The sequence below is a fragment of the Scyliorhinus torazame genome, chromosome 16 (assembly GCF_047496885.1).
Source record: "Scyliorhinus torazame isolate Kashiwa2021f chromosome 16, sScyTor2.1, whole genome shotgun sequence".
Taxonomy (NCBI): Eukaryota; Metazoa; Chordata; class Chondrichthyes; order Carcharhiniformes; family Scyliorhinidae; genus Scyliorhinus; species Scyliorhinus torazame.
The window spans coordinates 131,045,593-131,060,589 of record NC_092722.1 but is presented as its reverse complement, the minus strand read 5'-3'; the positions used below and the strand labels follow the sequence as shown (position 1 = coordinate 131,060,589).

Genomic DNA, 14,997 nt, shown 5'->3' with positions numbered 1-14,997 from the left:
CTAAACGTCTTGACACTGCAATGCGAGACACCCCTGTGGCAACTGTCTGCATTTTGCAGATATTCAATACCTTGAACCCAGTGCCCAGTTGTCCACTTTTGCAGATCAAAGTAGAGATTTTGAACTTTCACAGTCGCCCCAAGAGCCATTGTGCCTCCATTGCAGTAATGGTCCATCTGCTTAATTTACAACTCTACCCCAGCCCTCTTCCCGTTGTGCCCACCCTCATCCTTTTTGAAATGAAGTTGAACAAAAACATTTTATTTTCCCCTTTTAAATCATAAATAATTCAATTGACCCATGACCCTGGGAAAGGAGTGAGACAGTGAAATCAGGAATTCTTGTGCACAGTGTGAAGTAACACTCAATCCCCCAGTGTGGCAGTGGCAGTGAAAATCTAAAACCAGTGATGAGAGATGAATTAGATGGGAGTGCTAATGTGAAGTGATGTAAAGGGGAGAGGTTTCAGTAGAAATGTGCGAGGCGGTGGCAAGTGCATCTATCAGCAAGAGGATGAGGAATTTGTGTGTGAACTGGTGGGGAGGAGAGAAAAGTGTTGTCTTGTTATGGGGGAAGGGAGAGAAGAGAGAATGTGAAGTGGGAAAAGGAAAAAAGAATTCCATTGGGAGTAGGGAAGAATGCCAGTTTGAACTGAAGGGATAAAAGGAGACCCTTTTAAAACACTTCACAAAACCAATGTAAGGCAAGAGTTCTGCAAGAATTGAGGGGGCAATGTCTGCAAATCGTTGCAATAATCTTCTGCTGTACAATGATAGAATGTTGGGTATATCTGCCACATAAGTACAAGTGGGTGCCTGACTATACTTTTTGTGAAATTATATGTTCAGGGCTGCTGATTTTTCAGCTTTCTGAGAGCTGTGTGCGTTCTATTGAAACTCTTCAAAAATCAGCTTTAGTGGTTTTCTACTTTGGCATTTATAAACACGCCCCCCCCCCCCCCCAATAGATAAAACAGTGTCTTTGTTGGTATAAATGTGGAGTTAATATTTGCTGTCTTTTGCTGTCTTTCACTTTTATTCACATGAAATGATTTTGGAGTCTTGCATCAGTCAGTGCATATCATACTTTATCTAATTAGTAATGCTGGTAAAAAAGGATCATGGGTCTCAAGATGGCAAAAAACTTGTGTTCTCTCCATGTGGCCCACTGTGCAATAACTCATTGACTTGGGAACAATACATCAGGGGAACAATACATCAGGGGTGCAATGAATAGTTTTAAATTTGTTCAAGCCAAAGATAATCTATTTACCTCCTCCATGTGCTGCAGCCCCACTCCCAGTCTCCTGATAAGTATGCTGGTATAGAAACAGAACATACTAAAAGTGCTCAGCAGGTCAGGTAGCATCTGTGGAGAGAGAAAAATAAGAGTTATTGAGCTGGAATTTGTGAAGGACACTGGGAGTGGTGCCAACAGTGACGCCTTGCATTCAAGATGAAAGCACTGCATCCTGTCCAGTTGATGCCTCCATTCCAGAAGGAATATATTGAAGATTGTGGCCCTTGCAAACCGTGTCAGTCACCTGCTTGATGCATATCTATCCTCCTGACTGCCTAATGTTACCCATGTTCCCGAGGTTGCTTGGAAGGATCCGGTAGAATGATAATTTCATGTTGCAATAACCATATTAATTCCAAGTTAAGCTGCTTGTTGAAGTACAACAAAGGAGGCAAAGGTATGGGAGTTTGCAGCAAAGCTGGTGAAGACAGGTCTCCTCTAACAATTTATGTACACATGGTGAGATCTTTATGGGTCTGGGTTAGTCGTGAGTGCTGACAGAACACCTCCGATGTTCTCAGCCAGACGGGCAATGCCCATGCTCCGCATTTTGTATGGTGCAAATTGAACTCATTAGCAAAATAAACTAATGAAGAAAGGCACAAAGCAGGTGGAGTTCGGGCAAAAAAGAGAGTTTTCCTGATTAACTCACCATTAAGAGGCCTACTTCAGGAGGCCAGACACCCAAAATGTTTAGAGGCCATGTGAACCAAGTGATTTCGACACAATTCACAGTGGGCCATTTCTTTTTTAAAAAAATATTTTTATTAACGTATTTGAAAGTTTTTTTTTTTATAATAACAACAATAACAATGACATAATCATGGTATAATAAACATCTCCACCCCCTTCCCAATCTTCACACACCCCAACCATAAAACAACAATCCGGCCCTCGATTATTTCCTCATTATCAATTGGGGCTCCCACCCTTCCACCAGATCCTCATCTACCCTTGGAAACCTCAACTGATCCAAAAACTGCCTCATCCCCTCCACCCCAGCCGGGGGTTCCGACTCATATAATTTACTATAGAAGTCATTAAACACCTCATTCACCCCCTTTGGGTCCAGGTCAGTATTCCGGCCTCTACTCTTTACTTTCCCCATCTCCCTGGCCGCCTTCCTTTTCCTGAGCTGGTGCGCTAACATTTTGCTTGCCTTTTCCCTGTACTCATAAATCGCCCCTCTTGCCTTCCTCAACTGTGGTCAACAGCCCAAACTCCGCCTGTAACCTCCGCCGCTCCCTCAGTAGCCCCTCATCCGGGGCTTCCGAGTATCTCCTGTCCACCTGGAGTATCTCCTCCACTAACCTATCCCTCTCAACCCATTCCGCCTTTTCTCTGTAGGCCCGTATTGAGATTAATTCCCCTCTGACCACTGCCTTCAAAATTTCCCAGACTGTCGCTGCAGAGACCTCCCCCGTATCATTTGTTTCCAGGTAGTGCTGGATGGACTTGTTAACCCGCCCACAGATCACTTCGTCCGCTAGCAACCCCACATCCAGTCTCCGCAGCGGGCGTTGCCCTCTCCACACTAACCCGTAGATCCACCCAATATGGGGCATGATCCGACACTGCGATTGCCGTGTACTCAGTATCCACCACCCCCGGTATTAGCGCCCTGCTCGGAACAAAAAAGTCGATGCGAGAGTATACCTTATGGGCATGTGAGAAAAAAGAAAACTCCTGCGCCCTTGGCTGTGCAAACCTCCATAGGTCTACTCCCCCCATCTGTTCCATAAGCCTCTTCAATTCCTATGCTGTGGCTGGCCTCCTCCCTGTCCTGGGTTTTGACCGGTCCAATTCTGGATCAATGACTATGTTAAAATCTCCCCACATAATCAGGTTATGTGACTGGGATCTTACCTAAATCCCGCCTCATAAATTCCACATTGTCCCAATTCAGAGCATATATGTTCACGAGTACCACCCACGCCCCCTCCAGCTTCCCACTCCCCATTATGTTATGTACATACCCCCCTTTTCTGACACGATTCTCCCTGCTTTGAATGCCACTCGTTTGTTGATCAAGATGCCCCCCCCCCCCCCCCCCCCCCCCCCCGCGTCTTTGAGTCCAGCCCTGAGTGGAATACTTGGCCAACCCACCCCTTTCTCAATCTCGTCTGGTCTATCACCTTGCAGTGTGTCACTTGTAGCATTGCCACGTCTGCCTTCAGTCCCCTCAAATGTGCAAACATGCGAGCCCTCTCGACTGGCCCATTCAACCCTCTAACATTCCATGTAATCAGCCTGGTCGGGGGGCATCTCAAACCCCCCCCCCCCGGCCGACTAACCATCACCCTTTTTAGGCCAGCCTCTAGCTTGTGCCCTCCGCCTCCTCGAGCCCCCCCTCGGGTATTCGCTGTTTCCCGACTTCCCATTTAAGCTCCAGCTTAACACCTGCTTGCCTCCCCATTGTGCTTCTGTGAGTCAGCAGACCCATGCTGACTTGATAGCGCTCGCCCATGGCACCAAGCAGTCTGTTTCCCCATTGTTCTCTTCCCTCTCCTCCCACTTGGACAAACCTATTAAAAGCATCACATTCCCCAGTAAACAAACATCAGAAAAAAACAATGAAGAAACAGCCACTTTTTTAAAAAAATGAACCAGCCCCCAAAGACCACCCCCCTTCTATCCAGCTCCCTGCAATACAAAGTTACCTTCAGCCATCAAAACAGGCCCTTATTGCACCTAACACTACTTATACTTATACAGCCCAGCACAACAAATCGCCACCACAGTACTCTCCAAGGCTTCAGTGTCTTTTAGTTCACTTCCAGCCTCTTTTCTTTAATAGAAGTCCATACTTCGTCTGGTGTTTCAAAGTAGAAGTCCCGTTCTTCATGCGTGACCCACAGACAGCTGGGTACAACAACCCGAACTTCACCCCCTTCTTAAAGAAGGCCGCCCAGATCCTGATAAATGTGCAGCTCACAATTCTCCCACTTGCTGCTCCGTTCCCTCTTGGCCCACCACAGAACATGTTCCTTATCCAGGAATTGGTGAAAGCGTACCACAATCTCCCTCGGCAGCTTGTTCGCTCGGGGCTTCTTCGCGAGGGCTCTGTGCGCTCTATCCACTTCCAGGGGCCGAGGGAATGCCTCAGCCCCCATGAACTTCTCCAACATGTCTGTCACATAAGACCTCTCATCCGATCCCTCACGGCCTTCAGGGAGCTGACAATTCTCAGATTCTGCCACCTGGACCTGTCCTCCAGCTTCTCCTGCATTCTTTTCTGCCGGTCATTCATCATCTCCACCTTGGTCTCCAGCGCGGTTATGTATTCATCGTGCTCGGACACCTTTTTCTCTCCCCCCCCCCCCCCCCCCCCCCCCGTATCGCTCTTCCGTGGGTCTCTTGATTCTGCACAACTTGATCATTCGAAGCCTTAATCGGGTCCAGTGTGTCCTCCTTCAGCTTGGCGAAGCAATCTTCAAAAATTTTCACCAGCTGCTCAATCGACCACTGTGCCGTCTCCCCGTGGCCCTTGCTCTCCGCCATGCTTTCCGGCATTACCAGCTCTGCTCGCATCTGCCTTTTTGGACTTTTTCTTCTCACACAGCCACTTCTGGTCCAGTTCTCCATACACCGGAGGGAGATTTCTCCTCACTGTCTCACTCTTCACCGATTTATCCCATAAAATCCAGAAAAAAAGCAGGGGAAAAAGGTCCAAAAGTCTGTCACAAGCGGGACCTATCAAATGTGCAACCTACTCCATGGCCGCCACCGGAAGTCCAAATGGCCATTTCTTGACCACTGTATTCTCACTCTGGATATCATTTCAGGTTTTTTTTTTTTAATCCAAATATCTGTGTGCGGGGACTCAGCTTGCAACCTTATCTGTGCATTGGTGGAGAAAATCTGGGATTATATTGTCACACTAAATGAATTATTAAATTACGAACATTCGCCAGTTTCTTTCTCGCAGCCAATGCTTTAAATATAGAGCTTCTAGTTGTTCTTTCACCACAGAATCAAAATGTTTCCCACCATAAGCCGTACGTGTGTAAATGTAGGCCTCGGAATATGGGCATATTTTGTCAAGAGACTAACCTTGTGATGTGACTATAGTTTGAGATATTTTGGTTTTTCCGGAGTTGAAAAGGCTAATCTATGTCTGATGGGGCTCAATAGTAGAATTGAGGAATAAACACACTCCATTTCCTTGAAATCTGTCTTGTAATTCCAGCACCTATCACTGAAGAAAACTGTTTTCTAATTACCAGTCTTGTTCCATGACAAAGTCCATTGGTGGGATTCTCTGATCCTGAGGCTAAGTGTTAACGCCGTCGTACAACAGGCCCCTAGGAGCAGCGATCCTGTGCCTCACGGGGGGCCAGCACGGCACTGGAGCGCTTCACGCAGCTTCAGCTGTAGATACCGGCGGCGCGGGTCTGCGCACGTGCGCTACGGCCGGTGCAAATTTGCGCAGGCGCACTACGACCGGCGCGAATTCGTGCATGTTGCCTTCTCCGCACCAGCCCCAACGCAACATGGCAGAGAGCTACAGGGGCCGGGCACGGAGGAACATAGGAACATAGATCGGTAGGCCCCGATCGCGGGCCAGGCTACGGGAGAGGCCCCTTTGGGGTTGGATCCCCCCCATAACCCCCACCAGGCCCCCCCCCCGGCAGGATGAGCACAGAGGTCCCGCCGGGTTGGACCACAAGTGAATGGCGGCGGCTCGACTCGGCCTATCTCGGCGGCCACTCGGACCATCACGCGCAGAGAATCACCGCGGAGGGACGCATAGAGTGGCCCCTGACCGGCACCGCGATTCTCCGGGGACCGGAGGTATACAGATTATTTCAAAGCTTTGTTACACGTGAAGTGATTTTGTAAAGAAATTCTTTGCGAGAATAGAGTATGACTTGAAGTTTTTTTTAGAAAATATTTTATTGAGGCATTTGTAATTTTAACAATTTTAAACATCATATTTGAATAAAAGCAAAACCACAATAATATTCCCAACAAACCCTAGCCAACATGGCTTACACAAACAGTGCCACCTTCCATCGCTTCTCGGCCTTTTGGCTAAGATCAAGTGTCTGTAGATTGAGCCTTTGGGTTCAGATCTGGTATGTCTCTCTTGTGGGGACCATGAATTGGATTCAATTTGAATTCGTTTTTTGGAGCAGGCGAGGAGCTGGATTAGGGGTTCGCCCCTGACCCACACTCTGAGCCCTGGCTTGGTAACTCAGAAAAGGAAAATGTTTTTTAAAAAAAAACAGTGCCACCTTCCCTAACCACTTCCCATGCCCCCAATTTTTCTCAAAGAAATCAATGAAGGCTGCCACGTCTGAGCAAATCCCTGCAACGAACCCCTCAAGGTGAATTTAATTTCTTTTTTTTGAGTCTGAGAAACCCTGCCAATGACATGCACTGTTAATAATTATTTTGGCATAGCTTGAATTGCAATTTTTGAATACCTCTTTTATTAATCAATTGGCTGGTACACGAAATAAGTAATTGCCTTTTTTATTCAGCAGTATTTAAAGCTAACTGAGTGAAAATGTTAAATTGAAGCATATTAACCTCATCAGTTACAGGCTGATGAAATTAAGACTTGTGTGTTCTGTTTTGAGAGTTGATGCTGCTCTTGAGGAATGGGCGTTACTGCAACATCTTTGTTCATTTAAGTAACGAGGAATCCTCAATGCACAGTTGGTAGCAAGACGGTGCATAAAAGGGCAACTCTTAACCAAATTTGGCTCCAAAGACTGTCACTCAAAAGCCCACATAGGTTGGCTCGATAATGGGCTTTGTTACTGATTCTACCAAATGTCACCTCCATGCTGTTTTTGATTGGCACAGCTTGGCAGGGAGGATGGATGTATCTGTCACTGGCTGGTTAATTGTGCTGCTGGTCTCAACCTGACAGCAGGTCTTTGACTCTTAAGTGGATCAATGCAAAGCAAATTAGCAGACTGTAGTCATATTTCTCATTCGGTATGCCCTTACTTTGGTGAATGCTGCTCATAAATCATATTGACTGGCAGTAAACAGAATGATGAAAGCTGCTTTTTAGACTGCTAGTGCAGAGGGAAGTATCCAACACTGGTGATGTACCATGCAAAGATGTATACATCAAACCCTTTGGGAGTCTTTAAAAGTAGAAAGCATCTTTGTGGCAACTGTTCTTAAAGAAATCTGTGCATTAAGCATCAGTGTTTGTCTGCCAACTCATCCAAAATATTGAGAGTTAATTGCTTTTACTGTTTTTTCATACGATTGTGATTCAGCAGAAAGTTGTTAATGCAAGCAGAAAGTTGTCCTGCTACTCATTCAGTCTTTGACCTGGCTATTTGATTAATGAGTAAAATGAGAAACTGTGGTGAGTTTATTTTGACTACATTTTCAATTACCAAACTAATTTCTTGAGGCAAATGCATACCTTTTAATGTGTCAACTCTTTAAACAGCCATTATTCTGAAGTTCAAATTCAAATTATTTAACTTTATTGAGGCCATTTTAACCTTTAGTATCATACATGGGTCAGTCTTACTTTCGTGGGGCACCTTTAATCTCCGGTCATAAAATTTACTTAATATTGATGATGTTGAACCTATTGAAGATTTGCCTTTTTAACCAAGTGTTTAATTAGGTTGAGGAATTAGTTTATTGTTTCGGTTGCTCAGTTTCGGGAACATTCCTGTTTCCCTGCGCCAATCAGCCTTATTTTCTTGAGCCCACAGGTGATTTACCCCAACTAATAAATTAGTTATAAACCTGCACAAGCATCAATAACAGTTTTATTACTGAACTAATAACCCAACGCTATTCAATGCCTGAAACAATTTAATATAAAATAAAAAATGTAAACAAGGTACCTTGCCTATTCTGGGGCTATTTAATTAATAATCTTTATTGTCACAAGTAGGCTTACATTAACACTGCAATGAAGTTACTTCATTGATTAGTGAAAATCCCCTAATCGCCACATTCCGGCACCTGTTCGGGTACACAGAGGGAGAATTCAGAATGTCCAATTCACCTAACAGCACGTCTTTCGGGACTTGTGGGAGGAAACTGGAGCACCCGAAGGAAACCCATGCAGACACGGGGAGAATGTGCAGACTCCGCACAGACAGTGACCCAAGCCGGGAATCGAACCTGGGACCCTGGCGCAGTGAAGCAGCACTGCTAACCAGTGTGATACCGTGCCGCCAAGTTTGAGTTTGACTTTTTTTTCACCAGTATTTTTCCCAGTGAGTGAATTGGAACAATTCTAATGATTGACATTGCATTATCCTTCAACATAGAAGAGCGTTCAAGTTCCAAATTCAATAATTGGTACAGACTTGTCACTGCGGGATTTTACCCAGCTAAAACTAAACCCCAGTTACTGAGGTGTCAGCAAAATGTAATTAGGAAGGCTTCTAAGTAGGATGGTCAAAAAGTAGTATAAAATGTAATACCGTGATTGTAAATAAGACCACTTATCGCACGTTTGACACTTTTGCACTTGTACTTTGCTTTTACTGCTGGCCTGCATATAAAACAAGTCACAGGAAATTAAAACCAACATTTTGGGTAACAACCAACAAGCTGAATCCTCCTGGAACTTGCTTGGCTGATCACCTTTGAGGGGGTCAGTATAATTCTGGTCACCAATTTCTTGAATTTTATTTTGTTTATTAGAATCATAGAATTTACAGTGCAGAAGGAGGCCATTCGGCCCATCGAGTCTGCACCGGCTCTTGGAAAGTGCGCCCTACCCAAGGTCAACTCCTCCACTCTATCCCCATAACCCAGTAACCCCACCCGACACTAAGGGCAATTTATCATGGCCAATCCACCTAACCTGCACATCTTTGGACTGTGGGAGGAAACCGGAGCACCCGGAGGAAACCCACGCACACACTGGGAGGATGTGCAGACTCCACACAGACAGTGACCCAAGCCGGAATCGAACCTGGGACCCTGGAGCTGTGAAGCAATTATGCTATCCACAATGCTACCGTACTGCCCAATTCATTTTTTCCAATTAAGGGGCAATTTAGTGTGGCCAATTCACCTACCCTGAACATCTTTGGGTTGTGGGAGCGAAACCCACGCAAACACGGGAAGAATGTGCAAACTCCACATGGACAGTGACCCAGAGCCGGGATCAAATCAATTTCTTCAATTGAATACAGATTTCTCTTTTCTCCACACACCTTTGTCCAAAGGCCAAATAAGGGTTAGGGCCAGGAAATTATTTCAGTGAGCAATGGACTGTGAATTGAAGGGTGAAACAGTGATTGTGCATTTATGTGAACGTCCTTTCCTGTTGATTCCCTTATTTCCCCTTTATTTTTTGATCCATGGGTGCTTAATGGATATGTATCTTTAAGTCAAACAGCAGAGAGAAAGGAGGAATTCAAGAAGTTGCAACATAGAATATGGTGCTGCTAGATTTGGACAATAATACCCGGACTTCCCGGCACCCGAGAGATGGAGTGTGACTCTACTCGATTGATTGCCGTGGGGGGGGGGGGGGGGGGAAATGAATTGGCCTAAAGGCCATATTCTTCCTAGTAACAGGTGGTGATTGTGTCCTACTTGAGTTCAAAGCAAAAGTACTAGAAACAGTTCTTATCTTTGACTTTCATCCTTATGATTTTCACACGTCTCTGTGTATCTGTGTGTGTGTCTTAAATACAGTACTTGCAGCCAAGGACAAAGACTTTGGGTAACACTTAATGGTTAATTCAATTGTGTTGCCACTCCGGGTCAAGTGGGGCTGGAATTGACCGCACACTGGCCCAGGGTGTCTTAACATTAAAGAAGTGATTTGTTTCTAATGTGTACATACATTTTTTTCAATGTAAAATGTCAAATATGTACTGCTAAGAGTAGTGTCATGCATAAAAGGTTTGGTTCGACTAAAATACTAAAACTACAAATTGAGCGATATCAATGACTAACGCTGCAGATTTTAATATGCTGGAATCTGAAACGAAAGAAAGTTTTGACAAAGAGTCATCGGACTTGAAACGCTAGCTCTTTTCTCTCCCTACAGATGCTGCCAGATCTGCTGCATGATTTTCCAGCATTTTCTCTGCAGATTTTAATGCATAGTAGGGGGTTGAATTGATAAGGATGTTATACTTCTTAGCAAATATTCCATTTTGTTTTATGTTGGAATGCGGGGGTTAAGTAGGAGAAAGTGGGCCATGCTTCCACTATTGACCTCTACTGGTTGGAAGGTTGTCTTGTAAGGACAGGATTGGATTTAGTTGTGATAGCCCCCTTGTCATACTGCACACTGACTTGGTCAAGGCTCACAAGAACATTTGCTTGAGGTAGCTGATGGCAATTGTTAAATTCTATCCAGAAAGAACAAAGAACTAGGAGCAGGAGTAGGCCATCTGGCCCTTAGAGCCTGTTCCACCATTCAATGAGATCATGGCTGATCTTTTGTGGACTCAGCTCCACTTTCCTGCCCAAACACCATAACCCTTTATTCCTTTATTCTTCAAAAACTATCTATCTTTATCTTGAAAACATTTGATGAAGGAGCCTCAACTGCTTCATTGGGCAGGGAATTCCATAGGTTTACAACCCTTTGGGTGAAGAAGTTCCTCCTAAGCTCAGTCCTAAATCTACTTCTCCTTATTTTGAGGCGATGCCCCCCTAGTTCTGCTTTCACCCGCCAGTGGAAACAACTACCCTGCACCTCGCCGCATCTATCCTAACTATTCCCTTCATAATTTTATGTGTTTCTATAAGATCCCCCCCCCCCCCCCCCCCCCCCCCCCCCCCGCGTCCTTCTAAATTCCAACGAGTACAGTCCCAGTCTACTCGACCTCTCCTCGTAATCCAACCCCCTCAACTCCGGGATTAACCTAGTGAATCTCCATTGCACACCCTCCAGGCAAGTATGTCCTTTCTCTGGTAAGGAGACAGAAACTGAACACAGTACTCAAGGTGTGGCCTCACTAACACCTTATACAGTTGCAGCATAACCTCCCTAGTCTTAAACTCCATCCCTCCAGCAATGAAAGACAAAACTCCATTTGCCTTCTTAATCACCTGTAAACCAACTTTTTGTGACTCATGCACTCTAACACCCAGGTCCCTCTGCACAGCAGCATATTTTAATGTTTTATCATTTAAATAATAATCCCCTTTGCTGTTATTCCTACCAAAATTGATAATCTCACATTTGTCAACATTGTATTCCATCTACCAGACCCTAGCCCATTCACTTAAACTATCCAAATCTCTTTGCAGACTTCCTGGATCCTCTGTACTTTTTCCTTTACCACTCATAGTGTCGTCTGCAAACTTGGACACATTGCACTTGGTCCCCAACTCCAAATCATCTATGTAAATTGTGGGCCCAACACTGATCCCTGAGGGACACCACGAGCTACTGATTGCCAACCGGAGAAACACCCATTAATCACCACTCTTTTCTTTCTATTAATTAACCAATCCTCTATCCATGATAATACTTTTCCCTTAATGCCATGCATCTTTAAGGGAGTTGCTACCTTCATTGGAGGAGAACCCAGATGAATGTGCTTTGGGGCGGGGGGGGGGGGGAGAAATTGTTATAAAATGCTATTTGAGGTACAAGGAAATGTATTATTTTTAAAATAAAATGGAAAATTGTAGCAGATGTAACATTTGTTTTAATCAAATGGTGTACCTTAATTTACCACTCAAGCTATATCTTCATTACTGATCTTGTGACAATATTGATCCTCAAATTATGATGTAATGATATATATGTCAGTGATTTTATTTATTTGTTTTGCATCAGTGGAACAGAAAGACCAACAATCACCAGCTGCAACACTGAGGTAGACACAGTGAAGTGTTTAGGCAGAGAGAATAAGGGGTATATAAGTACAGAGAGATGGTGCAAGCCAGCTTCAACCACAGGCTTGCAAGCAGCAGCATCACAGGAGATGCATTAGTATTTAGTGAAACATAAACTTGGTTATAATATTCAAGAACAACTTTCCTCCCAGTGTTGTCGAAGTGGAATTGCTTTTGTTGCAAAGTCCTCTTCCCAGAATATCTTTTTGGAGATTTTCCTTCTGCTTCGCATTTCCCACCTTTGTTGTGTCTTTCTCCCAGATCATCTTTACCATTCTTTCCCAATCCCCAAAGTTAGGAGCTAAAATTAGTATTCTCTTGTATGTGTGTATGTTGTGCATTTTGGCACTATTTCTGGTGAGCAGTAAGTTATATTTATACAGCATCTTCATACATAAGAAAACGTCCTAAGGTGCTTCAATGGAACATTATAAAACAACATGTCACTGCATCACATAAGGAAATATTAGGTCAGGTGATCCAAAGTTTGGTGAAAGGAGTCTATTTCAAGGAGAAAGGAGTCTATTTCAAGGAGAAAGTAAGCAAGAGAGGCACACGAGCTATATAGGCTTATCCCCAAAGCATTTGGGCCTGGAATGATGGTGTTATTTTGGCGATCTAGTCCCTAGTTTGAAGCCTATTAAGTTGTAGAATGTCTCTCTCTTAGTAATTAATGGTGTAATAATGTGGATATGCGCTTAAGGGCAGCATGGTAGCACATTGGTTAGCACAGTTGCTTCACAGCTCCAGGTTCCCAGGTTTGATTCCTGGCTGGGTCACTCTGTGTGGAGTCTGCAAGTTCTCCGTAGTCCGTGTGGGTTTCCTCCGGTTGCTCTGGTTTCCTCCCACTGTCCAAAGATGTGTAGGTTAGATGGATTCGCCATGCTAAATTACTCTTGGTTGTCCAAAAAGGTTGGGTGGGTTACAGGCATAGGGTGGAGACGTGGGCTAAGTGGGGTGCTCTTTCCAAGACCGGTGCAGACCTGAAGGGCCGAATGGCCTCCCTCTGCACTGTAAATTCTATGGTTCTACGATACCAGTAACTAAATTAAGGAGTTCATAGACTTTGTCACCAAGACTGAGATCATTCAGCTTCACATGCTGCTTTTCCCCCTCATTACCTTATCCACTGAGCCAAACCTGCTCGCAGGCTCCATACTACCCTAGCGCCCTTCTCTCATAGGTCCATGACACACCCTTCTTACGCTCTGGTGTTCACCAAATCTGTGCTCCTGCATCTCCTTGTTTCAATCTCTCCAATCAGGTACTTACTGCTACCCTAGCTCAGAAATTACCCTATCTAAGTCAGGAATGACTTCTCTGGAGCCTTGACCATGCCCAATAACCTTATTCTCTACAGCCTCTAGTGCCGAGCTTGGTGATTGTTGCCTGTCCTTATTTCTATTTGTACCTATTTGATCATAACCAAAGCATTGCCATGATTTTTTTTCCACCATCATACTATTACTTCTGAACTCTCCCAAATACCAACCCCTGATCCTATTCTCCATGCTTCTCCTTGGTGATATCATCTGCAGACATGGAGCCATGCTGAAGGTACCCAGATCTGTCTTGGTACCACCTCTCCTTACTCATCGTCTCTATCCTTTCTGGTCTGTTGCCTCCTGGTCTCTAATGCCTCAAATTTTAAGTTCTCATATTTGTGTTTAAATTGCCCTTTCTTATCTCTGTAACCTCCTCCAACCCTACAGTGCCTCTCCCTCGTACCCCCCCCCCCCCCCCCCCCAACCCAAACTATCCTTTTTCCAAGATTGATCCCTTGTGAATCACTCTTGCACGTATCTTTGCCCTGCCTATCAGGGGCCTTTAACCACAGACCCCGTAGGATGGAATTATTTCTCACAACCTTGTCAGGATCCTCATTTTAAGACCCTCCTTAAAATCCATCACTTTCTAGTAGTTCCTTTTTTTGAATAGCATTCATTTTTCTTGAATGGCACCCATTTTTCATTACACTTTTGTGAATCACTTTGAAACATTTTTCTGTTAAAGAAACTATACAAATGTAAATTGTGGCAGGGAATGGTTCCACGGTGTCAACAATATTTTTGATAGGTTATTTGCAAGAATTGTTTCTTTTTGACATTTTGTAGAAATATTAATTATCTTCTCCATAGACCTCAAAATACAAGTGCGCTGTGTTATGGGCAGGATGGGGTTTAATTTAAGCGGCCTGATTTCTCTTCTCACCACCTGTCCGTAAACAAAGATGTTTTGATTTTGATTTACCCCTTTAAAGTGGTGACATTTTTCACCTAATTCTCGGGTTTGGTGTGATCCAATTTCTGTTAACAACCCCACAGCAAACTTGAGATAGGGTAAAATCAGAGGGGTAGTTTATTTTACACAAACTTAAATGTGCCCAATGAGTGTGTCGCTACGTGGTTCCCAGTACATTCTTACAATCAATGAGGGATAAACAAAATAGAGGCACAAGGCAAAGGCCCCAGAGAAAATAAGAATTAATGTTTTGCGTTGAGTCTAGAGTTTTAAAGTCTAATGCTGTATTCTTCAGAGTCAGCAGGTTAAAGACTGATGCTGGATAATTCACTTTTCATAAGGTACATCAAGATCAATTAGTCTTGTATGTGCTGGTTCAGAAGTTCAGTAGAAACACTTTGTAGAGGGGTCAAGCATTTATCTGACTGAGCAATTGGTTGATGTGAATGGCAATCTGAGCTTTGAGGCTCCATATGGCAGTATTATAGGTTCCAATAGCTTGGTTGGGGGAGCGCATCTGGATTTCAAAAAGCGGTGTCAGGTCCATTGACTGGGCCTGGCCTTAGAAATGTAAATTGTCTTTGTACAATTCCCTTGGTTTTGACCTCTGTAGTCACAAAGGTCATTAGCACCTCTTCAGAGATA

At 44.3% G+C, this 14,997-nt stretch overlaps 1 protein-coding gene and 1 non-coding gene across 8 annotated transcripts in view; both read left to right on the top strand.

Annotated features, from left to right (window-relative positions):
- Positions 1 to 14,997, top strand: part of LOC140393076 (exocyst complex component 6-like) — a 246,763-nt gene that overhangs the window by 121,850 nt on the left and 109,916 nt on the right. The window lies entirely within an intron of this gene.
- Positions 6,314 to 6,508, top strand: LOC140393424 (U2 spliceosomal RNA). The gene has a single exon (XR_011935608.1). It is a non-coding gene; the product is annotated as a U2 spliceosomal RNA (small nuclear RNA).